The 26,730-nt window shown below is 47.2% G+C and overlaps 1 long non-coding RNA gene across 1 annotated transcript; it reads left to right on the top strand.

Annotated features, from left to right (window-relative positions):
- The first annotated feature begins 332 nt into the window (after nt 1-332).
- Nucleotides 333-24,622, top strand: LOC122496598. The gene is made up of 3 exons (XR_006300873.1): nt 333-693; nt 4,534-4,606; nt 21,074-24,622. It is a non-coding gene; the product is annotated as an uncharacterized LOC122496598 (long non-coding RNA).
- Nucleotides 24,623-26,730: the final 2,108 nt, after the last annotated feature.

Genomic DNA, 26,730 nt, shown 5'->3' with positions numbered 1-26,730 from the left:
TCTTTAACCCAGATATACAAGTTCAAGACCACCAAGGGAGCTTAGTCACACCCTCAGAAAGGAGCTGTGAGCCCCAGGCGGTCAGAGTCATGGATTCCCCAGCAGGGGACCCAGGAATGTGCATTCAGACTCCACTTTTATCCCTTACACATCTCTGCCAAGTCAAACATAGCTCCTGGCACTGTCCAGACGTGAGTGCATGCTCTGTGCTGGTCATCATGGAGCTCCTGGGCCTTCTAGGGCTGGAACAGGATGTGGCGAACAGGCTTGTGTGGCATCCCATAAGTTTGAGCAGTGAACTTCGCTCCCCCTACCACTGCGGCCGGCTTCACAAGCCAGAACAGAGGGAGGGACAGAGTCCCCCTCCAGGCATCTGGCACAGTTCCGTAGAGGTCTTTTCATTTCCAACTTTAATTTCTGCTTTTGTCACTCTTTACTGTGTCCCTGTGGCCTCATATTTTCCTTTACCCCTGGAATCCTGGCTGCTTCTCTCAGTTTGGCAGTCACGGCCCTTCTGTTTGTGAATCTTCGCCGGCTCTGTCCTTTCCGACACCCGCCCGCTGTGTGCTCTGTGGACATCTGGGCACGGGTCCAGGGCCTGGCGTTGGAGGCCCAAATTCAGCTTTATGCAGCGTTGGGGGCTGTATGTCCAAGAGAAGTCCTGCTATTGGAGCCTGGGACAAGGATTTAACGGTAAGTCATTTATTTGGGAGGTGCTCTGTGAGACTCTGACACTGGGGAGGCCCCAGGGGAGTGGACAGGGAAGGGAAGGGGCCAGTACAGGTATGTCACAGAGTAGGTTAGCTCTGGGGGCAATCAGAGCTCAATGGTGTGGGAAACTCTGGCGGGGGGCGGGGGGCGGGGGGCAGGGGTGCTCACAGGCAGGGCAGCTTTCTGAGGCTTTAGAAAAAGCTTTTGTGTAAAGAGAGACAGACACTGGCAGATGGAATTGGTAAAGCCCTACAAATAAGGGTGGGGCGTCCAGGTTTGCTACAACAACCTTCCAGATAGGTCCATCCATCCATCCATTCATCACATATCATTGGGCATCTACTTGCATCAGACCAAGTGCGAGGGGCTGGGAATAAATGGTGAACACGCGAATGGAGGAAGGAATGGTTCAGGGGGATCAGGGGGGTAGGAGGTGTGTTAGGGACAAGGGCATGGTGCTGGCTTCCAGCTGCACAGTTGCCAGCTGGGTTGCTAGGCTGAGGCGTGAGTATGCACACAGACCGGATGCTCTTTGGGGGTGACAGCAGCAGCGGTCCCCCACGGCCCGGCTCATCCTCAGGCCTGTGTGTTGTCTTGACCAACACGTAGATCTTGGCCGCCTTGGGGACTCATGTGTCTTGGGGACTTTAGCCTCTTTGGGAGGCTCACCCAACTTGAGACTCTCAACTACCTTCTGAGTCGTTTCCACCCCCTTCAACACATTTTTCTTGGAGTCAGCGTATTCCAAGATAGTTGACTTGGATTTGTATTTTCAGAAGAAAATCTAAGAACCCAGACAGGGAGAGGAGAGACAGAAGAAAGGAGAAGGGCAGGAATAAGTTGTCAGAAAGTAAAGGCATCAAGGGGATGGGGCAGCAACTGGAGTGGTCTCCTTCCCACTGCCTTATCTCTCACCTCCTCCCTCCCTGTCTTGTTTGGCCATCAGAGGCCAGGAGGGGAGGGGAGCTAGAGGCCACTGACCAGCATCTCCCACCTTGGCATGTCACGAGGAAGGGGCAGTCTCTGAAACTCATCCAGTAAGTAATCTTTTGCCAAATCCACCAGAAGAATCTCAAGAGCACAGCCATCTGTCCCAATGTGATGAGCCCCAAGTAGGGGCACAGCCAGCATTTGGTACGGTGGGGGTGGGTGGGGCACAGGCTGAAGGCCAGTGGCCACCACGTAAAGGGGCTTGTGGGCACTTGAAGCACAGAAGTGAAGAAAGATATAAAGAATCTTCCCAAAGCTCCCCCCAGTGACTCATTCTAGGCCTTTCTTCTTCGCCCTGGGACAGGGAGAGAAGTCTAAGTGGATGAGAACCCAAAGGGAGAGAGGCTTACAGCCCATCCCAAAAGCCTGCCTGGCCCTCACCTCAGCCCCCCAAGCCCTTCCACGATCCCCAGAGCCAATCCCTACACCCTCAGCCCTTCCCTGCACTCCCATCCGGATCCAGGGCAGGGAAATTAACATTTATCAAGTTAAATGTTAATTTCACTGGGTACTCACTAGGCATTTCCCACGCATTATGGCATGCATGACAGCAGCCCTTCCAGGTGTGTCCCTGCCCTCCTGGGACTTCATCTGGCAGGAGATATAGACCCCCGGACAGGTGGTTGTACACTGGTACCATGAACACTCTAAGGCTGTGGCCCCAGGAGGGTAAGCGGTGCTGACAGAGCTGCAGGACCAGCAGAGGAGCACTGGGGCAGTTGCTGAGGCTGGTGGAGCACTGGGAAAGTGGGAGCAAGCTCCCGTGACCCGGTTAGGGACCTGATGTCCGTTCTGTCAGGGAAAGGGTGGTGGGATAGGAGGAGGGGGGCCTCTGGTCGGACCTGGAAGGACCTGTAAACCATATTAAGGAGTTGAGATTTTATCCTGAGGACAAAGGCAAGTCATTGAGGAGAGTCAACCACAGGAGTGGCCTGTGCAGATTCATGTTTTGGGAAGATACCCCACCATCCCTACACCCCATCTCCCTCTCCCCTACAGAGTCTGTTTCAGGTCCCTAAGTAGGTCACATGTGATCTCTGATGGCCCTGTAAACAATGGGTGGGGTGGGTGCCAGAGGGACGGTGGAGGGACCCACTGGGGGCTGGAGGTGGCCATGGGCTGGGCTGGGCTGAAGCGGGGGGCAGGGTGGGTGGAGAGAAAAGGGACCCCCTCCCCTGCAAGCCTTTTAGGGAATCCCTAGTAGTTCAAGAAAAGCAGGCAGCTCTGGGCTACCTCTTCCCCCTTTTCTGTCTGTATTTTTATGGTTTTTTTAAATCTTTATTTATTTTTGAGAGAGAGAGAGAGAGACAGAGTGCGAGCAGGGGAGGCACAGAGAGAGAGGGAGACACAGAATCTGAAGAAGGTTCCAGGCTCTGAGCTGTCAGCACAGAGCCGGATGCAGGGCTTGAACCCATGAACTGTGAGATCATGACCTGAGCCGAAGTCAGCCGCTTAACCGACTGAGCCACTCAGGTGCCCCTATTTTTATGTTTTTACTCTTTGTTTTGCTTTTGGCTTTTTCATTGGCCCTTACTGTAGACAGTACGTGCAGGAATTGAAGTGGGCCACTCACCGGATGTTACATGTGTGCCCAGCTGTATGGCCCAGATCAAAGTATGGGGCGCCCCAGTTCCCAGGGCTTCCCTCACACTCCTTTCAAGTCAGTCACCCCCACCCCCTCCCCAATTAGCCACCACTCTGGACCTCTGTCACCATTGGTCAGTTTTGCCTGCCATTGACCTTCATGTAAATGGAATCATACATCGCTGTATGTCATTTATTTTTTTATTTTTATTTTTTTTTATTTAAAAAAAATTTTTTTTTTCAACGTTTATTTATTTTTGGGACAGCGAGAGACAGAGCATGAACGGGGGAGGGGCAGAGAGAGAGGGAGACACAGAATCGGAAACAGGCTCCAGGCTCTGAGCCATCAGCCCAGAGCCTGAAGCGGGGCTCGAACTCCCAGACCGCGAGATCGTGACCTGGCTGAAGTCGGACGCTTAACCGACTGCGCCACCCAGGCACCTCTGTATGTCGTTTATTTTTTTCTTGCTGAGTTGTGTTCTGTTGTGTGAACGTACGCATGTTATTTATATATCTTCCTGCTGGAAAGAGTCTGGTTCCCGTCTGGGGCTGTTGTGAACAGTGCCACTATGAATATTCTGGCACATGCCTTCAGGTGCTCATGCCCACGCAAGCACTTATTTCTGCTGGGCGTTTCCCCAAGTGTAGAGTTTCTAGGCAGCATCCTTAGGAAGTCCCCTTGCATCTGCCCCCCATCTTTCAGCAAAGGGAAAGGTTTTAAGGGGACTCGGAGGAGGGATTTCCTTACACTGAATGTACCCCCACAGATGGGTGCTTACCTTGACACCAACACACTTGTCTGTCCAGGGGGCTCAGATGTTCCCCCCCGCCCCCACCACCCACTGAACAAAGTGAGACAGGTTTTCTTACTTTGGTGACTCTTAAGAGCCCCCCTACATCCCTTTCCTCCCAGTGGGTTATTTTTTCAAATTTGTTATTCTTTAATTCTTTGAGAGAGAGAGAGGATCCCAAGAGGCTTTGCACTGCCAGCACAGAGCCCAATGCAGGGCTCGAACTCATGAACTGTGAGATCATGACCCAAGCTGAAACCAATAGTCAGACGCTTAACAGACTGAGCCACCGTGGCGGGGGGCGGGGGGCGGGGGGCGGGGGGCGGGGAGAGGGGCGGCTCACAGTGGATTATTTTGCAGGCTGAATGACCTGAAGACCCCACACTGGGAACGTCTGTGTGGAGGGATATTCAGGACAAAGCATTCTCAGAATATTTATTTTTGTTTTGGTCCCCAGAGCTTGTTTGGTCTAAATCTGGAGGCAGAGGTCAGTGGCAGCAGGACATCCGTCCCCCCTTGGGACTGCCCAGGTGAGCAACACAGCCTTCCATCCTCTCTGGCTTTTGGCTGCATCCAGCTCTGAGTACAGGGGTTGACTTGTCCAATTCCGTTCCAGTACTATGTGCACAAAGCAGGGGAGGAAGCAGGCCTCTGGGGCGCCCCCAGGTGCCCAGGCCACACAGACCCTTCCACAAATGAGGGCTTTGTCCCCTCTCAAGCCAGTAGGGTCTCTGCACCTGCTGTCCCCTCTGGCTCCCCCCCCCCCCTCGATATTGCAGGCCCCACTGCCTTCCCTTCTCAGGCCTTGACCTTCTCAGTGATGATTTCAACCCCTCACTTCCTATCCACTTTCCCGCCGTTTCCCCTCCTTAGCCACACCACCTCTATTCAGCTTGGGGATCATCTGTCCTCCTTCCTCCTCTGTTAGAATACAAGCCCTGTGAGGGCAGAGAGTTTTATCTGTCTTGTTCCGCTGTAACCCCAGAGCCCAGGACCCTGCCTGACACACAGTAGGCGCTTAGCGAATAGGTTCTGGATGAATGAAGGGGTGTCTGCTGTGTCCTGTCTGGAACTCTTTTTTCTGATTGTTGTTGCTTCTGCCTGGAGGAGGCAAAGTTATCAGTCTCATTTAGAGAGATGGGGGGCCACACATAGGACCACACTGGCTTTATTCAAGAGGGACCTATGCGTTACTATTTGGAGTCAGACACCGGACAGGGAGCTGACACAGGATTCTGAAACCCATCGTGACACTGCACACCAAGGTTAGTAGATTCAGACTAGGGGACAGGGCTCCTCTCTGTTTTTATTGATGTTCCATTAAATGTGTGTGTGTGTGTGTGTGTGTGTGCACAGACACACACATATATGTATCATGCAAAGTGAAGTTTCTTTCTCCCCTCTGTCCTCTGTGTTTTATTTCTCCCCAGAGGCAACCCCGGGTGGCCGTTTCTTGTTTATCCTTCCAGAGACATTGCATGCCTTTATAGGTACCCCCCCCCCCCCCCTTTTCCCACAAGTCACAGTGCACACTTTTCTTTCACTTAACACTACGTTTGGAGGTACTTCCAGCTCGGAGCATTAAGCTCCCTCTGAAAAGGCCACTGAGTATCCCATTAGGTGGAGAGAACTTAATGGAATTAACCCTCCCATGCCCAGGGACACAAAGGCCGGTTTCAGTCTTTGCCCATCACAAGCAACGGCACCGCATGGCGCGTATGCCTTGAGAGAGAGGGGAGGAAGGAAGGAAAGAGGGCAAGAAAGAAGAAAGGAGGGGAGAGGAAGGGAGGGAGGAAGAGAGAGAAGGAAAGAAGGAAAGAAAAAGGATCCACCTGTATGGCTTCAGAATGTATTTGACAAATATTTATTGGTGCATATTTTAAAGCTTCAGACATGTTGTTATAAACCCTAGGAGGCTCTTGCCCTTGGAGCCAATCTAACAATGAATCTCAACTCCCTGGAGGGAGGGCGGGGAGTAGGGGCTCTGCTCCCTGCACTTTGAACTTCCCACAGTGGCTGGGTTTTACTTGCAAGCACTCAACCACAGGCTTGGGCGACTCACAAATACGCATTTGGGCCAATGAGGGTTGTGAGTTAGTCGTGATATATTTAGAATGAGCCCTTTAGTGGTGCCCAGGGCCAGAGAGTAAATAGCTGCTTGCAGGGGCATTTAAAGTGAGCAGAGAAAGAGGCTGTAATTGCAGAGCTCAGGGAATGCTGTACTTGAGAGCTTTTCTGAAATGACATGCTATTTGACCCAATATTTTCCCCAAATGCAGAGGCTGCTTTGATCTCTGAGGCTAGCTGCACTTTTGCACAATGACTGGCTGGTGGTGGTGCTCTGCCCTCAGAGGAACTGGCCCCAGAGGGCTAGAGGCTGATAAGCTAGGAGGCCTGGGCTGGGAGTTGGTGGAAGGCGTCTTGGGATTGAATTCTCCCACACCAGACAAGGATTGAGTGTGGATTGAGTGCAAGCAGATGATTTGTGAGAAGTTTCCTGGAAGCAGGAGGAGAGGAGTGGGGAAGGGGGAGAGAGGCATGGGAAGGAAGCCCAGTCGGGGTGTACCTGGGTGGGTACAGCTGGGGCTCAGGCCGCCGGAGACCCCGGGGGCTGACACAGAACATGCTGTAGAGGCTGCTCCCCTACGTGTGAGGAAGATGGGGTATTTATTCCACCAATATCCGTCCATCACTGGATCCCTGGGAGAGGTGGGGGCTCGAGTCCCCAGCCTGCTTTGCATGAGGCTGGGTCGAAAAGCTGTTGGGATGGCCTCTAAGAGTTTTATGGAAAACCTCCCAATTGATAAGTATTGGCAAAAGATCCCCATATCTTTTAAATAAACGCTACAAGAGCCACACAAAACAAGTTGAACTCCGGGATGTGGCTTTGTGGACCTCCAGACTGTCACCACTGCTGGGCAGAGGGCAGTATCCCACTGCCCTCCCTCCAAGGGGCTGCATCCCAGACTGGGAGACCTCCAAACACACCAGAGTCAGAGGAATCAGAGAGCTCTGAGTGGCTGGCCATTTTCCTAACTTTGCAGCTCTTCATCTGCCCCTCTCCACCCCACTTAAAAAAATTCTAATGAATCAGTCTGAACTGGAACAAGATCTGGATACTTGAGACTTACAGGGCTGGAACAGAATGGGAGCATTCTTTGGATTGAACTCAAATATCCTTTTGTGCGAGCCTCTGATTGAGGGTAGTAACAAGAATTACCCTGCAAGCAGCCGGGACAGTAGTTGTTTACAGGTTGTAATTTAGGTCCCATTAACAGCTCCTCACCCCCAAAAGCTTCACCCCCCACTTCCCCACTGGGGAAATAATGCACTATCACGACATCATTCTTCAGCCTATGAGCCAGTGAGAAATTCCACCAAGTCAGAGCAGGCTGATAGTTTAGACCCTCCTCAGTTGCTAACACCTCAGTTTCGATGAGTTTTCCAGATTAAAATGGTATTGCTTTCTACTAACATCCTTGCAGATAAAAGATGATGTTTGGGATTTGTTTCCGAGTAATACAAGAGGTGCAGAATGGGTCAGGTGTAGACAGAACAAGATTGGTCATGAACCGACCATAATTGAAGTCAGGTCACCATGGTCATATACTATTTTGTCATTTATTTACCATTTCCAATAATGAAATTGGCGGGGGGGACTTTAAAACTTATTGTTTTGTTGGTGAGTGGATTAAATGCAAACACCACAGAATAAGAGCGGAACTGAATGATATGCTGAAGGCATTCAATACTTCAGAGTAGGTTTTATGGAATGAAGTCAGCCGACACCCTTAACTGCACATTTTGCTTTGGAGCCTAAAGTAACATTGACTATGATTTGGGAAGTAGCAAACTTTTAGAAGAGAACTTAGGTTTCTGTATTAGAGTATAAGCAAATATTCTTGGGTGACTCTTGGTGAAACGTAGCCTCAAAGTCAATTCTCACATGGTTCTAGAATCCCTTGGGAAACACAACACCCTCTAAGGCTGTGGGGTGCCGCAGCTAGCTCACGTCAGCACTCAAGAGCTGATTGTCAACATCCCTTCTGAGTTCTATTTTCAGTAGCTTCAGTTTGGAAGGTTGAAATTGGTTACAGTGGGAGAATTTATGCCATAGTAGTTGGCAAATGCTACAACTTGGGACCTTTCTTTTTGGGGAGCTAGTTGTTGGATGCGTATCAGCACACCTCTGCTGTGGGGTCTCTTGTCTTGGGATGGCTTCACATATAGAGCTACCATCTTAAAGGTCTGTGGACACTTTCTGGAAATAGATTGATGTCAACACTCATTGGAACTTTGGCAAAGGGAGGACTGACAGGAAAGGGGACACAGCAGATTGCCTTCATTTAACAAGGTGATGTGTTCAAATGAGCCCAACCCATGGTAGATACCTACTTCATGTCAGCATACTTCTGTTGAGCAATACCAAAGAGCTGGAGCAGGTTCTGAAGGAAGTGATGTACATATTTGAAAAGGATGGTGATTAGTTTCATCTGGAGTGTTGTGTTAAGAAGGATTCTGAGGCCAGTCCGAGCTCAACAGGAAAGAGAAGAGTCATCTCTTGGTGATGCCAGGCATTTGCCACCCTTGACCTAGTACTATGTGCCCTGTCCTCAGCTAGGTTTTTGCTCTCAAGTAGCTTAAATTCTTGCAACTAGTAAATATTTGTTCCTGTGTGCGTTTGTTCATTTGTTCATCCTTCCACCCATCCATCCACCCACCCATCTATCCACCCATCCATCCACCCATCCACCCATCCACCCATCCATCCACCCACTCATCTACCCACCCATCCATCCATCCATCCATTCACCCACCCATCCATTCTTCTCAGGCTACCTGGAATGAGTTTATCAGCAACTTCCTAAGAGGAAAGTGCAGGTATTTGAAGCAACCAGATACAATTAAAAAAATTCTTTTTGGGGCACCTGGGTGGCTCATTCAGTTAGGCATCCGACTTTGGCTCAGGTCATGATCTCGCTGTCTGTGGATTCGAGCCCTGCATCAGGGTCTGTGCTGACAGCTCAGAGCCTGGAGCCTGCTTCAGATTCTGTGTCCCCCCGCCACCTCTCTGCCCCTCCCCTGCTTGTGCTCTGTCTTGTTCTGTCCAGAGACACAGAATCCAAAGCAGGCTCCAGGCTCTGAGCTGTCAGCACAGAGCCCAATGTGGGGCTCGAACTCACGAACTGTGAGATCATGACCTGAGCCAAAGTCGGAAGCGTAACCAACTAAGCCACCCATGCGCCCTGCAACCAGATACAATTTTAAAATCTGCTTTTTGATGGTTTTTCATCATCTACTTTCCCTTTTCCTGCAAATAATACATACCCACTTTTCTTTGGAGGGCCCCCTCCTTACCTCTCAGTGCACCTCTGATTCCAGGATGGTCAATCAGCACATCAAGGCTCTTGACCACAGTGATTGGTTCAAGTTGAACACCTGACCCAGGTTAGTCTAAGGAAAGCCCACCCTGGAAAACTACACTGGTAAAGAGGCCCACTTTTTTGGCTGAGATTGACTTGTTCTATCGGTGGCCATGTTTTTCTATTACACGAAGAGAACTAGCTTGAAAGTGCAGAGATAAAGGCAAAGATGAAAAATGAAGAGAATTGGAGCCTCATAATATTTTTGAGCACCCAGAACCTACTATTCCTGAAACCAATACCTCTAGATTTCTCAGGTGCACAAATCAATGAATTTTTTGTGTTGTTATTAAAGCTACTTAGAATTGGATTTCTGTATCATTCTCAAAGAGTCCTAGTGATACCCTGCATTGATACCTCCAGAGGACCCAAAGCCATGTAGATGGTCATCATCCCTACCAAGTGAGTAATAAAAGTGGTTCGTCTCCAATTAGCCTGCTGTCTAGATAGTAGAGAAATTTTCACCAGTCCCTACAGGAAGACCGTACATTGTGGGATTTCCTGGCTCTGATTTTTATAGGTGGAGGAGGCCTGCCATGCCCCAGATTCAGTGCTGGCTTTGTATGGGTGCAACACTAACCGCAACCACTGGCTGCCCATAGGAAGTGTGCCAAGGAAGTGAGCTTCCTAGTCTGTAGCATATGTCCCTGGGGTAGAGTGTGAACAAGGCTTGAGAAAGCTCTCAGTGTTTGCTACTGGGTTTCCAACCCCGGAGAGATTCCAGGGAACAGACAAGGAGATAGGGTGTTTGGGAAGCTGAACAGGGGCCATAAATAAATGAGCAAAACAACATGATTTCAAGTGACTTCTAGGCTGGGTGGGAGAGCTAATTTTTTGCTTATCCCTAGCAGGTCTATTTGCTCTCTGAGATTTCCCATACCAGCTTCATTGCCCTTGGGGCTACACGATGCACAGTTCAAAGAGAGCTGGGGTGCTGAGCCGAGAGGGACTCTGTGGGGCTGAGTTAGAATCTCTGGGTTTAAGGACTGATTCTATGTTGTGTGGCTTTGGCCAGCGAGCTTGCTGTGTCCTTCTCATTGAGGTGGGAGAGTGTTTTCCTCATTCCCATTGCTACCAGTCACACCTTCGTCTCATCCTTGCTTACCTGGATCATTCCATCACCCCCTAACTGGTTTCCTTCCCTCCACTCTGATCCCTTAGGGCTCTTCACACAGCAGCTGACCTGACCTTTCCTATATACACAGCCTGTTGTGCCAGGCTCCCATGGGAAGCCCTTCATCAGACTCTCAAACCACTTTGAAGAACTCCTTGATGGGACCTACAAAGGGCAACACAGACCTACCTTACGACCTAGTGGTTCCACTCCCAGGCATACGCCCAACAGAGATGGGCGCCCAGCACCACTGAAAGACAGCCGAGAGTGTTCACAGCTGCTTCATTCCTAATAGCCCCCAACTGGAGCCACCCAACTGTCCATCCACAGGAGAATAGATAGGCATGTCATAGTAAGCTTACACAGTAGAATACTACACGGCCACACATGTATGACCTGCCCTACCTGTGGCAAAATGAGTGAATCTTACAGAGACAATGTGGAGTGAATGAAGTCAGACGTGAGCCCAGAGTCCTACGACCTCATTTATTTGAAGATCAAAATTAGGCAAAGCAATCTTTGACAATGTAAGCCAGGACAGTAGTTATTTTCAGGGGCTATTGACTGGGAAGGGCACAGGGGAGCTCTCTAGGACACTGGAAATGTTCTGTGTCTTGCTCTGCTGGTGTTTTCATGAATGTATGCATATATAAAATATATCGACCTGTACACTTTTGATGGTGCATTTTATTACGTGTCAATTATACCTCGATACAAAAGAAATAAAGATCCCTCCCATGGGTCCCGTGGCCCTGAGAATAAAACCCTCATTTCTCTGCGTGGTCTGCCCCACTCAGCTCCCCCCGCTCTAGGTGCCTTGGCCTTCTTTCTGTAAACTCCGTCCTGCCTCCTCCCACAATGCTTTCTGGGGCTTTGCACAACCGGCACCCACATGGCGCCTCCTCTCCCCCAAGTGGCTCCTACCCCAGTTAATATGACCAGTTCTGCCATTTGAACCAAGTGAACAGGCACCCTCCCCTCTCCATGCTCCTCCCTGCAAGGCAAGGAGTGGATGGGGCCAAAGGAGGGCCCTCGTCCAGAGCCCAGGAGTGTATACAACTCTACGCACAAGGCCCCCCTGCCTGCTGCCAGGGCTGCACAGGGCTCTCTTTCTTGGGTATCTTCTCCTGCACCTATGGAGAGGACAGGGTGGAAGGTAAGTGTACATCTGGGTTGTTCACATCCCCTTCAGAAGCAGGATAGAGCCTAGAGCAGGAAAGGAAAGGAGTGGGCTTAGGCCAGCGGCCCCCACTTGAACTCTTGTCTGGGGCCCATAAATATTAGGGGTGGGTCTCCTCTCTGTTGTCACAATTAGCAATCACCTTGTTTATTTCGTACTTGTTTTTTATCTGTCAGGGTTGTGAGGACGAGAGTGGGTTGCCAGCATCTAGCACAGTGCCTGACACATAGTGAATGTTCAATATGCACTCACTGACTGTGTCACTGAAAGCTGTCCCTCAACCCAGTGGCCTCTCTTGATGCTGTGAGGAGCACGGTGTGGTCATAGGGGGCTGAGCTGAACTAGTCTGAAGGGTGTCGTTGGCCTGGAGCATGGCAGCTCTGGCAGGCACGTGAGAGCCAGCCTTGTCTTAGTGTTGCTTCACGGGGGCTCATGTCCTCCTTTCCTGGAGAGGCACGGCTCACCCACCCAGCACTGACTGGGGTGCACTGAGCTTCAACTGAGCATGAACCTTGGCTTGACTGGAGGCTGGGGAGCTGAGTTCTGGGGTCATGAGTGGAGCTCCATGTGACTACCCTGGGGTAGGACACGTGTGGGAGGCAGCCCAGCTTTCAGGGTGGTTGCCTCACAGGGGGGCATTCAGGAGGCCTGCAGACAGTCTGCCCTCCTCCCCTCTCACACCTCCTCACCACTCATAAAGTCCAAGAGGCTAGCTGGGCCTGCTTTTGGCTTATTTAAAAATAGCAGATATATAGCAACATGCATGTGGCCTAAGTGTGCAGCTTGCCACATTTTCACAAACTGCACACCCCCAGATCAAGAGCCATCATAATATTAGCCCCAGAGCCCCCCACACCCTCGGAGCCTCTACCTTGTAAGGCAGCTGCCATCATCAGACAACAGGGATTCACCTTGCCCTCTTGTGCTTACATACTTGGGGTCACCCAGCATGTGCTCTGTGTTTAGCTTCTTTTGCTCAACATAGTGTCTGTGTGTATACTTGTAGATTGTTTATTCTTGCCACTGTAGAGTATTCCATTGGATGGCATTTATTTGTTTATCCGTTTACTTAGGATTATGGTTATTATTTATTCAATTTATTTATCTATTTTACTGTTGATGGACATTTGGGTAGTTTCCAGTTTGGGGCGATTATGGTGCATACTACTGTGGACCATCATTTATTTGTTTGTTTATTAATTAATTAATTAATTAATTTAGAGGGAGAGAGAAAGAAAAAGAGAATCCCAAGTAGGCTCCATGCTGAGTGCCATAAGGCTCAATCCCATGACCCCAGGACCATGACCTGAGCCAAAATCAAGAGCTGGATGCTCAACCAATGGGGCCACCCAGGTGCCCCTGCTGTGAACCTTCTTGAACATGGCTCTTGCTTTTCTCTTCAGCATGTGGGAGACAACTGCAGGGCCATAGGATGAATGTGTGTCATAGGTCAACTTCCATAAATTCATAGAACCTGTTTTCTTGGGGGAGGGGTAACATGGTTTTCCCAGGCTTTGGTCCTTCTCATGCAGGATGCAAGGTGTCTGACTTGGTTGTGAAACAGTCTCATTTTCATTTTAAAGCAAGCTGCCACCTCCCCCCATACCATGATCACCAAAGAAACTGCCAGAGCCTGGATCACACATGAAGACATTCCTTCTTCCTCCCAACCCAGCCCCAGGCAGCACCTACTCCAAGGCTGGAGGGGATGGAAATCACAGTGATAGGGGAGGAGATCACCAAAGAAGGAGAGGAAAGGAGAGGGGGAGGGAGAATCAGCTGCAAAATAAAAAGGAGCAAAACCTGGGGGCTGTGAAGTGAAATCAAATAGCTCTGGAAAAGGTCTATAGCTTCAAACTGGTGACAGTTGTATCTTTCTACCAAATTGTTATGAGATATGGCTTCAGTTTGAAAGCTTTCAGGACTCACCTCAAAATGATGCCAGGGAAATGAAATAAGCAGGGTCCCAGGGCCATCTTCAGAGGAAGCAGGAGCTTTGTAGAGGAGGGAGGCCTTCTCGGGACTCACCAGGCCCTTCGCACCACCTACAGTGGCCCTCCAGCAGCAGCGGGAGACTCCAGTACTTCAGGGTAGGTGGGGTGGAAAGAGTGTGGCATGCTTCTTCAGGACACAGCAGAGGGACCCTCCTCCTTCTCTCTCAATGCCAGTCTCACCTGGGGCTGGGCACAGTCCCAGATGCTAGGCTTTTCAGAGAGGGAAGGACCATGACAGGCAGGTGAGTGATGCACTTGGCTTGGGTGCAACATTTAAGGAAACACCAAGAAACTCAGTAATCGGGATCAAAAATACTTTAACATGCTATTCTTTTTAAAGTTTATTTATTTATTTTGAGTCAGAGACAAGGAGAAGGAGAAAGAGAGAGAGAGAGAGAGAGAACACAAGTGGAGAAGGGCCAGAGAGAAAGGGAGAGACAGAGAGAATCCCAAGCAGACTCTGCACTGACAGCATGGAGCCCAAAGCGGGGCTCGATCTCTCGAACCATGAGATCACGATCTGAGCTGAAACCAAGAGTCAGACTCTTAACCAATTGAGCCACCCAGACATCCCTAACATGCTACTTTTTATTAAAAAACAAAAGTAACTCCAAAAATCCATCATGAACAAATTGTCAAAATTTCAAATGAAGACATGACCTAATCTTCTGTTGCCTGACCCCGTCTCACTTACCTGTCCCTAGTCCTTACCCTGGTTCCAATAAAGCATCATTTACAAAGCCAGGCAACCGGCAGGAAGACCACAGTTTGCCAATTTGCTTTTAGAAAACTATCGGGTGAGGCTGGCCATCTCCTTTCATGAATCCATCAGCCTGTTGGGTCTCTGGGCGTGACAAGAGACCAGGGCTCCAGGTGTTGTGGACTTTGAGATTAGCAGACAGGAACAGAGGACAATGAGGCACTCATCTATGGGTGGCTGACTGCCTAGGTTGGGGGTGGTGGCAAGATGACCAACGGTCTGCCAAAACACACACATACCTCATTTTATTGTGCTTCACAGATACTGTGTTTTTTTTTTTTTTTTTACAAATTGAAAGTCTGTGGCAATCCTGTGTCGAGCAAGTATTTTAGTGCCATTTTTTCCAACAGCGTTTGCTCACGTGGTGTCTCTTTGTCACTTTTTTGGTAATTCTTGCAATATTTTAAACTTTTTCATTGTTGTTGTATTTGTTGTGGTGATTTGCCACCAGTGATTACAACTCACTGAAAGCTCTGTTGATGGTTAGCATTTTTAGTAATAAAATAGTTTTTAATTGAGGCATGTACATTGTTTTCTAGATATAATGCTATTGCACACTTAATATTTTGCACACTTTACACAGTAGAGTGTAAACATAACTTTTATATGCTCTAGGAAACCCCAAAATTCATTTGACTCACTTTACTGTGACATTCATTTTTTGAGGTGGTCTGGAACCAAACCAGCACTAATCTCTGAGGTATTCCCTATGTTCTTCCTTACATAGTATAAAGTCATGGCTGAGAAGCAGTTATCCAGCCAGGAACTTCATTTCCCACAACCCCTTATATTCTGGAAGGGTCATGTGAGCAGTCCCCACCAATGAGAATGTGACTAGAAGTGAGGTGGTTAAGAAGTGGGTGTGTTTTCTCTATCTCTCTCCCATCTTCCTGGCTGAATGTCAAGGACTCTGAGGCAGGGAGAGGTGGAGCCACAAGATGGAAAGAGGATTTAGATCCCCAAATTAACATGTGGAAAGCAACCTCAACTTCAAACACACACATTCCACTTTCAAGTGAGCCAGAAAAATCTTGTACTGTGTAACCTACTGTGTTGCAGGGGTTTATTTGTTATGGCAGCTAGCATGACCCTAACTCGCAGAAGAAGTCATCAAAAGTTTGAGTAACCCCAGGAAGGAGGTCACAGAGGAGGCTGGCTGAATGGGCTCCCAGGCTTGGGTGGGATTTGGGTTGGAGTCCAGCAGATGTTACAGGTTGGGAGGTGAGAAGAGCAAAGGAAAGCAGGAGCTTTGTGGGCCTTTCAATGGTCTCATTTGAACCCTCAAAGTTGGCAGTAAACTTGGAGGGGGCATCTAATGATTGAGTCTACAAATCCTTCCCACTTTGATAAACTTTCCCTTCTCTACTGCCAGTCATGATGGCCCACCTCCTGGTCCCCACTGAGTCCACCATTACCTTCCTCCAGGACTTTATAAACTACAACTAGGGGCACCTGGGTGGCTCAGTCAGTTAAGCATCTGACCCTTGATTTCAGTTCAAGTCATGATCTTAGGGTGAGTGAAATCCACATGATCAGTGTGGAGCCTGCTTGGGATTCCCTATGCATCCCCTTCCCTGCTTGTGCATGTTCTGCCCTGTCTCTCTCTCTCTAAATAAACATAAAAAACCAACCCTACAACTTAAAGATCAGACCCTCTGTTTCTGGATGCCATGGGCGTAAGGGCTAGAGGCAACCATGTTCCCTGCATTGTGAAAGTTGAAGTCTGTGCTCAGAGGGAATAAAGCTGCTAGACAGAGAGAGAGACAGAGACAGAGAGAGAGTAGTGATGGATTGGATTATGGATTCCAGCTGCCCAAGACCCAGACTCCTTCCTGCTCTTCCTGCACTAACTTGAGACACCTCAGAAATGACTCCTTCCAACAAATTCCTGCTCTGGGCCAGGCAAGCTCTAACTGGGTTTCCTGTCATGTGCACACCATTGATTCCAATGAGACCAAATCCACCAAGCCCAAATATTTATGCAGCACCTACTAGGTACAACATGGTGTGATCAGCTTTTTGTGGCTTTGAGAGAGGCTGTGAGAGGGGATGCCTCAGGAGGATATAGAAGGGATGGGACTCTGAGAAGTGGGTCAGGACCCTCTGCTCTGGTTAGAAAAAAAGAGAGGTGAAGAGAGAAAGAATCCCATCCATAGTTCTCTCTTTAAGGACACCACAAATTTGGCTTTCTCCCTCCTTTATCCCCAATCTTCTCTCTGATCTGATGGGTGATTTACACCCATGATCATCTTCTGAACCCTAGAAGCAACAATGCTCTGCTATGCCAGCCTCAGCTGATGGAAGATGAAACACCTGAAAATGTGGAGCCTTGCAGGGAACACAAATATTAGAATTACATGTGTTGCTTTCCTTTCCAAAAGATTAAGCTCAGAAATGAACAGACATTTAACCAAAGAGGATACACAGATGGCAAATAAACACATGAAAAGATGCTCAATATCTTTAGCCATTAGGGAAATGCAAGTTAAAATCACAATGAGATATCATTATATACCTATCAGAATGACTAAAATAAGAAATTGTAATGAGGCCAAATGCTGGTGAGGATACAGAGTAACTGGATCCCTCATTCACAGCTAGTGGGATGTGTTATGGTGCAGCCATGCTAGACGAGAGTTTGTCAGTTCTCTTTCTTTCTTTCTTTCTTTCTCTTTCTTTTCTTTTTCCGTTCTTCTTTCTTTCTCTCTTTTTTTTTTTTTTGAGAGAAAGAGAGAGAGAGAACACAAGCACAAGCAGGGGAGAGGCAGAGAGAGAGGGGGGAGAGAGAATCCCAAGCAGACTCCATGCCCAGGAGGGTGCCCAACGCAGGGCTCCATCTCATGACCTGAGCTGAAATCCAGAGTTGGACGTTCAACCAACTGAGCAACGCAGGAACCCTTGGCAGTTTCTTTTAAAAGCTAAACATGAGGGGTGTCTGGGTGCCTCAGTCTGTTAGGCAACTGACTTTGATTAAGGTTTTTATATTGTGGTTTGTGAGTTCAAGCCCCGCCTCAGGCTCTGTGCTGACAGCTCAGAGCCTGGATCCTGCTTCAGATTCTGTGTCTCTCTCTCTACTCCTTCCCTGCTCACACCTGTCTCTTTCTCTCAAAAATAATAAACATAAACATTTTAAAAAATAAACAAATAAAAGTGAAACATGTAACTACCATACATCCCAGCAATGCACTCCTAGGCATTTATCCCAGGGAAATGAATACTTTTGTCCACACAAAAACCTATATATAAATATTCATAGCAGCTTTATTTATAATAGCCAAAAACTGGAATCAGCCCAGGTATCCTTCAATAGGTGAATGGTCAAAAACAAAACAAAACAAAACAAAAAAAACAACTATGATACATCTCTGCCATGGAATAAAGGGATGAACTATTGATACGTGCAATTTGGATGGATCTCCAGGAAATTATGTTGGGCAAAAACAAAACAAAAACAAACACAAAAATTCCCCAAAAGGTTATATACTGTATGATTCCACTTATATAACATTTTTGAAATGATGAAATTTTAGAAATGAACAACTAATAAGTGGTGACCAGGAGCTAAGGAAGGGATGTAGGTGGGAGGGCAGGGAGTATGGCTATACAAGGACAATGACGAAGGACCCTTGTAGTGATGGAAATGTTATGTATCTTGACTATCTCAATGTCAATATTTTGGTTGTGCTATTTCACTGTTTTACAAGATGTTGCCATTGGGGGAAACTGAGTAAAGGGTACAAAGGATATCTCTGTTACTTCTTACAACTTTATATGATTTTAAAATAATCTCAAAATGTGGTATATACATACATACATATATATATTATGTATATATTATATATATATTATGTATATATGTATATATATTATGTATATATATGTATATTATGTATATATTATATATATTATGTATATATGTATATATATATTATGTATATATATATGTGTATATATATATATGTAGATATATATAATATATATATACACACACACAATGGAGTATTACTTGGCAATCAAAAAGAATGAAATCTTGCCATTTGAAACTACGTGGATGGAACTAGAGGGTATTATCCTAAGCAAAGTTAGTCAGTCAGGAAAAGACAAATATCATATGACTTCGCTCATATGAGGACTTTAAGATGCAAAACATAAGGAAGGGAAGCAAAAATAATATAAAAATATAAAAAAGTATATAATATACATAAATATATATATAATATAATATAAAATAATTAAAAAACAGGGAGGGGGACAAAACATAAGAGATTCTTAAATATGAAGAACAAACAGAGGGTTACCGGAGGGGTTGTGGGGGAGGATGGGCTAAATGGGTAAGGGGCCCTAAGGAATCTACTCCTGAAATCACTGTTGCACTATATGCCAACTAACTTGGATGTAAATTAAAAAATAAATAAATTATTAAATGTGAAAAAAATAAAATCATCTCAAAATATAAAGTTTAATTTTTAAAAACCCTACCTGAATGTATTGGAGAGTGAAAAAAAGCAGGCAGAAACAGGAAGGGGCTATGCACTTGGAATAAAGGAATGGCATTTTTTATTTCTATTTTTTACTTCTATTTTTTATTTCTATGACTTTCACCTGAAGGCAGTTCCCAGCCTGAACTACATAGGGTAGCTAAATCTCCAGTAGAAAATCTGCAGTCTTTCTGGCTGAAAGAACCAGAAGACAGGGTCTGGGCAAGTATAGCTGTTAAGAGGGAGGGGAGAACCCCAGAAAAGAGAGGATTGGCCCTATATTCTGTGTACTAACTCTGTCCACATCTCTGGCTGATCCCTGAACCATGCATGTATGGAAAAGACTTCCAACAGCCCAGCCAAAGCCAGGAAAACTGAACTGAGATTTGAACAACTTCCCAAAAGGCAGAGTCTACAGTTTGAGTCTGGGCAAGTTTACTGCTTTATAAAACAAGTAAGCAAACAGACAAATAAGCATCAATATTCTTCAGAGGAATATAACAGAATCCAGAATCTCCACAAAACAACATCCACAATACCTAGAACAGAATCCAAGATGGACATAGGGAATCCAGGAATTGTCCTTGATTCTTCCTTGTCTCTTGCTTTCGATAATCATCCCATTACTGAGAGCTGTCTGCTCTACCTCGGAAACACAGCCTCATTTCATCTGCTTCTCACCATCTCCAATATGACCTCCTTGTCCCAGCCAACATCATCTCTGACCTGGATTACTACCATGGCTCCTTGCTGGTGTTCCTGCTTCCTCTCTTGTTCCTCTATAATTCATTCCTTACACAGCAGTCAGAACCAACTTTTTAATGTATAGATCATGTCACTTACTCTTAGGATGTAATCCAGCCTCCTCACCATGGTCCACAAGGTCCTGCTGGACTGACCCAACCTATCTCTTTGGCCTCGTCTCCTCCATTTATACCCTTCCTTAACCACGTTCCACTTTCACTGGCTTCTGTCTGCTCTTTTAGTATCCTTAGCACCTTTTTACTTGCTGTTCCCATTCTTTCTGTTATCATTCAGCTTTCAGTCCAAATATCAGCTCCTCTGATAGACCTTCCCTGGACCTATCACCCCCAAATGTAGACTGGCAATCACTGTTATATTCCCTGGTTTTATTTTTCTGGATCATTGAGTTACTATTTGTTTACATTATCTGTCTTTCCCAGGTGGCACGTTAGCCCCACATAGGACTTTGCCTATCTTGTTTATTGCTTATCTGCAGTGCCTGGAATAGCACCTAATACACAATAGGTTCTTATCCCAGATAATTCTTATCCATTATGCAGAATGGCCTTCCCATAAACAATAACATTTAATTATGCCCACAGAATCAAACAGGACCCCTCAGGGATAGCCTGTCTCTGTGTCACAATGTCTGGGGCCTCAGCAGGGAAGGCTAGAGTGGCTGGGAGTATCTCAAAAGGCTGAGATGGGGTTAGACAATCTACTTCCAAGAGGTCATCCTCACTCATGTACCTGATGCCTGGGTTGGAATAGTTGGGAGGTGGGGCTCACCTGAGAAGGTTTGGTGGAGCCCCGCCTGGTAATCTCAGGGTCATCAGATTCTTTATATGGTGGTTTAGCTTTATGTGAACTGGGCAAAAGCTTTGTAGCCTCAGAAGTTACAAAGCAGAGCTTCTACCACATTCTGTTGGTCAAAGCTGTTAAATATGGGACTCTACATGCCTATGTTAATGAGAAGAATGTAAAATAATTTGTAGCTGTTAAACAAAACTACAACAGTTCTTAATAAATATTTGTTGGCTGAATGAATGAATGAATGAATGTTTATTAGGATATCCCTAGGTGATTGGTCTCATGTATCAGCCATTGAAGTCAAAGCCAATAGTGAAGTATCTCTCCAAAGGATGACACTTAGATAAATGCATTTTCCCCCATGCCAACTCAATTAGAGGGTCCTTTCTGTTACCTGCTCTGCTTCTTGCTCCTCTGGCCTGCATTCACAAATTGGTGAGTGAGGACATGTGTCACTGAGTTGAATTTTCTAACACCTTGCCTTCCTTCTCAAGCCACTGATGGCAGAGGCTGGACCTGACAGGAGCAATGCAGTGCATGGTGGCTGTCCCAGGCTGGATGTGGACATGCCATTCTAGATCACTTCATGTGATGTGAAGAGTTGAAAGGTATGGATCCCGCCCACCCCTGTCCACCATCATAAGAGTTTAAAACCAGAAGAACTTTGAGCCTGGAATTGGACCGAGAGATGGTATGCACAATCATATGCAATGTAAGCAGTTGCGAGCACTCTTCCAGAAGATGGTAAAAGAACAGAGAGAAGGCTTCCTCCCAAAAGCTAGTTAAACGATGGAGGTCAATACACAAACACATGTGTATTAATAAAACCCATCAAACATGGCTTCGAACTGAAAGATGAAGGGCCTCCAGCATCAAAGCTTCCCAAGGGGCCCTGGGTGAGGCAAGCTTCTGGTCTGTGTGCTTCTTAATCATTTCCCTCTCCTTCACCTCCTCTTCCCTCCCTAGTGCACCCCAATCTTCCTGTGGGAGTCCCCACTGAAGGGACCCCACTAAGGTTACCAGTGGTGCCCTTGTGGCCATACCTCATGGGCACTTGTTGGTAATTTTCTTGCTTGGCCTCCGAAGAATTGATGCTGCCTTTTGGACCCTCTCTCCTCTCTCGATGGCCTATGGAACTATTCTTGCAATGTCCCCACCATACCTCTGACTGCTCCTTCTTGGTTGTCTGAGTGTGTCCCTCTACACCCTCTTGCTCCTAAACCCTTGCAGTTCCCCCCACTTATGTCCCACCTTCTGTTCTTTTCTCACCATCCTCTCCTCCGCCTGTGCCTTCAACCTGTATCCTGGTGACCCCCAAGGCTCATCTCTTGCCCCAATTTTCTTCCTGACTCCAGAACCACAGGGCCATTAGCTTATGAAACTTTGGCCCTCAGACACTGCACAGACACCTCCAGTTCAATGTGTCCAGAATAGAACTTGTCACCTTCTCCTACAAACCTGTTTCTTGCTCCACTCCACTCCTCCACTTCCAATCAGTCCCCAAATCCTGGGAAGGAGGGCAGTGGCTTACAGAATATCTCCTAAATCTCTCTCCTGGGTTTCATGCCCTAACACTGTCCTAGCTGAGACCTTGCCATTTCTTACCTGGATTCCTGCAATCACCTCCGATCCCACCTTCCCTCTCTCTGCCTTCTCTGTGCTGTGGTCATAGTGACATGGCCTCCCTGCTTAAACCCTCCAGAGTCTCCCATTAAGGTCAGAATAAATTCAAAGATGCAGGAGTAACACATGAGGTATTGCCTGATTTGGCCCCACCTCACCTTAGCTGCAATAAGGCTCCAAGTCCAAGCTCCTCCACTTACTGGCTGTGTGACTTTGGGCAAATAACTTAACCTCTCTGTGTCTTATTCTCTCCATATACAAAGCAAACAATGATTCTAACGTCTGTTATGACAATGCAATGAAAAATGCACATGGGTACTTAATACTGTGCCTGGCATATAGTGGACTGTCATTGACACTCTCATCTTTGTGGAGAAGTCTCCATCCCCACACTCCAGATACACCATGGCCCCAAACTCCAAGGATCTCTTGTTATTCCCCCCGCATGGGTCAGCCTGTTACCTCTTCCTCTGCCTGAAATTCCCTTCCTCTTCTTTCCCCACCTTCTTCCCAGGCTTCTCCTTCTTGAGACCCCACTCAGGGATCACACTTTTCTGAAACCTTCCTCCCCTTCCTTCATCCTCCGATCATGGCTGGGCTCTCTAAGCATTGTTTAGCTCACCAGCGGTAGCAAATTCCTCACTGGAAGGCAGATTACAGTTACCAACATGCTTTGCCCTGCACAGTGTCTTTCAAACTCTTTGAATTTGTTACAACATTAAAAAGTTGGGAGACCTCACACGAAAATCTAGATTTCTGGCAACTCCTGAAAAGACATGTACAAGAATGTTCTCAGTAGTATTATTTGCAATAGTTAATGAACATATTAGTCTATTCGTACAATGAAGTACTACACAGCAGCCATTACTGTATAGCTGCAATATTATACACGAACCATACATGAATAGCACACGTGAATCCCACGTAACATGGAAACAGCTGGGCACAGAAGTGTACATATGGCAGATACCCATTATATCAAGTTCAAGAATAGTCTAAACAATGTCTGCACTTGATGTCAGCACGACAGATATAGGGGACGTAAACCTGCTTGTAAGGGGCATGAGGGGCCTCTGAGCTGGTGGCAATATTCTGTTGTTGATCTGGGCGGTGGTCACCTGGTGGTATTCTATTTCTGAAAACTCTCCGAGGGGCTAGTTTATGATTTGTGCACCTCTCTGTGTGTCTATTACACTTGACCAAAAAGTTCCGTAAAAGATCATGTTGCATAACTTGATCACCCATCATATTCATAAGACTTTGCTCTAAATAACTTCATTCTTCCCAAAATCCAAATGGACTTTCAGAAGACAGAGACTCACCATGTTGAGAATATTTTAGAAAACATTTTGGGCATTGGTAGCCTTTCTGATGGACGAATCCAGAAATGCTCTGAGCCAGTAGTGGGTGCCCCCCTCGCCCCCCCAAGTGGCTGTGTCCCCAGGGGCCTGGGGAGGGCGAATTAGGAGGGAAAGCTCTTTGGGCCTTGAGGTGGGCCTGCCTGCTGGTGGAGGTGACTTAGGAAGGGCTCTCATTCTGAATTTGCTTCCTTGATGCAGGCCTAACTCCAAGACTGTTAAATATGGGTCATTTGTCCATTAACTTATGGACCCTTTAAAAACACTGCTGTGTGGGTTTGAGAATTTTGATCTTCTGCATTACAGTGAAAACCCCAGGAGGCTGGCCGGAAATGTCCCATGATGGGAGGCTCCTGAGGACTCCCTGCTGCTTGGCCAGACAGGGCCAGAGAAGGGATTTCCCAGCTTCTTGGCTTCCCGTGGGTTTTCCCCTCCTGACCCCCACTGTGGCAGTGTGGGCTGTGCAGAAACCGCCCTCTCTGTGGAGGCCCGTGGCCTCCCTCCCTCCTTGGCATGGAAAGCCTGCTCCCTGGAAAATTCTAATGCAGTCCCAGTGCTCTCCCAGAAGCAGCTCAGGGGCCACAGGCTGGCTGGGCCACTGGTGGGCTCTTTGCTGGGTGGGCCCTGGGAAGGTCTGCCCTCCTTCCGGAAACAAATCTTTGTTCTGCCCAGTCACAAGCGGGCTTATCTATCAGGGTCAACCTCTTCCAGGTTTCACTGTAGGGCGGAACGAACCGTCCTGGAGGCAGCCACCTGTCGAGTTTGCTCCAGAGCTGAGTCAAGGAGGAACCGCCAACTAGGACTTGGTTCAAAGACCAGAGCCTGCAGCTGCCTCCAGCGAGAAGGGCTGGGTGGGCCACAGGGTTTGTAAGGAGGGCTCTTAGGGCGAGCCATCAGCACAAGCCAACGCAGATTTATTGAGGCCTACCTCACTGTTAGTGAAAGGCCCGGCACCAGGCCAGGTTCTAACAGTTGATTCTGTGGGTTGAAATAATGAATGAGGGGCACCTGGGTGGCTCAATCGGTTGCGCATACGACTTCAGCTCAGGGCATGATCTCACAGTTTGCAAGTTCGAGCCCCGCATCGGCCTCTGTGCTGACAGCTCAGAGCCTGGAGCCTGCGTCCAGTTCTGTGTCTCCTGCTCTCTCTGTCCCTCTCCCCCTCGCACTCTGTCTCTTTCTCTCAAAATTAAATAAACGTTAAAAAAAAATTTTTAAAAAGAAATAACGAATGAAATAACTAAATTATTCAGTATAATAAAAGGCAGTAAGTGCTATTGAGAAAAATTAAAGCTGGTAGAGGAGATAGGAAATGCTGAGGGTGGCATTTTTTTAATGTTTGTTTATTTTGAGAGAGAAGGAGACAGAATCGCAAGCAGGCACTGTGCTGTCAGTGCAGAGCCCAATGTGGGGCCCGATCTCATGAACCATGAGATGGTGACCTGAACCAAAATCAAGAGTCTGATGCTTAACTGACTGAGCCACTCAGGCACCCAGGGGTGGCATATGTAACGAGAGAGTCTGGCTGAGAAAGGGTTTTGTAAGCAGAGCCTTGAAGTAGGTGAGTGAGCTATGCAGAGACCGGGGAAGGGTGTTCCAGGCACAGGGAACAGCCATTGCAAGGTCACTGAGCTCCCTGCTAGGAAGTGGGTCTGGGTATTTACGGGCCAACAAGGAGGCCAGCGTGGCTGGAGTAGAGAGAGCCAGTGGGCAGAGAAGAAGCAGTCAGGGAGGGCTGTGTAGGGTCTCCTGGGCCACTGTGAAGAATTTGCTTTTACTCTGAGGAGATGTGGTCAAACTAACTCAAAGCCACATTTAGCAGATTGATTTAGCCTTCTAGAAACTAGCATTTGCATTAAGAATCAAAAGTCCTAAAAACTTCCCTGTTTTTTTCACCCATTTAGACTCGTTTCTAAGCATCTTCCTTAAGGGAAGAATGAGGAATGTTGTCCATATTTACAGTTACAGCTCCATTCATTCATTCAGTAAAAAGTGTATAGCTACTCATAAAAGCTTTGTTTATAATGCTGAAAAAATCCAGCAAACACCTGAAAGTCCAAAACTAGGGACATAATTCAACACATTATTCCACATAAATTTGATGAATTGCTATAGAACTGGTAAAAACTATTTTTCAAAGACTGATGGGGGAAAACAAGACATATAAAAGAAACAGGGTAACTGATGTTTGATAGGATCTCCATTCGTTTTTTAAAATGTACACATGTACATGGTAAACACAGACTCATGGACACAGTAACTATGGACACATGTACATGTTGCAACACGGATGAGCCTTGAACACATTATGCTAAGTGAAAGAAGCTAGTCACCAAAGACTGAATCTTGTATGATTCCATTTACTTGAAATGTTCAGAATAGGCAAATCCATAGAGACAGAAAGTGAACTAATGATTTCCAGGGGCTGGGCAGGAGGGGCTGGGGGTGATGGCCAATTACTAACAGGGTTTCTTTTGAGGGGGTGATAAAAATATTCTGAAATTAAATAGTGGTGATGGTTTGCACAATTCTGTGAGTATACTAAAAACCCCTGAATCGTACACTTTAAAAGGGCGAATTTTATGATATGTGAAACATATTTCAACAAAGCTGTTATTAACAAATGTATACCTATGCCATTGGAGAAAGACTGGAAGGAAATAAAATATTGGATGGTGGTTTTTTTGCAGGGAAGTTATCACTTTTCTCCTATATCTCAGTTATGGTAGCAAGTTTGCAGAATGACAAAGAAAAGGGACAAGTATGGCACGGAACAGAGCCTATTTGGGGACTTTCTGCAAGTCTCACCCACCTCCTGACAAGGATTCCTATGGCAGTGATGTGTGATGTTTGCCCCACTTTTCCACTGACCCCTCTTCTGGCAGACAGCGCTGCTGGCCCCTTTGGGATTGGGCGGGACTACATGACTAATTCTGGCCAACGACTGTTAGTGAAAGTGACATGTCACTTCTGAGCTGGAGCATGTAATTGCCCACGCGAGCCATCCCCAGGGCTCCTTCTGCTGAAGCAAACTTTGAACGTTCAGGATGGGGGCTGCTCTGTCAGCCTGGCTCCTAGTCATGACAACACGGAGCGCTCCCAGCAGACCCGAGATGGGCAGGCGAGGTGACTGGGACCTTCCTTTGGGAAGCTTTGTGGTGTTTTTTGTT

This window comes from Prionailurus bengalensis, chromosome A3, assembly GCF_016509475.1.
Source record: "Prionailurus bengalensis isolate Pbe53 chromosome A3, Fcat_Pben_1.1_paternal_pri, whole genome shotgun sequence".
Taxonomy (NCBI): Eukaryota; Metazoa; Chordata; class Mammalia; order Carnivora; family Felidae; genus Prionailurus; species Prionailurus bengalensis.
This window is presented reverse-complemented; position numbering and strand designations above follow the sequence as displayed.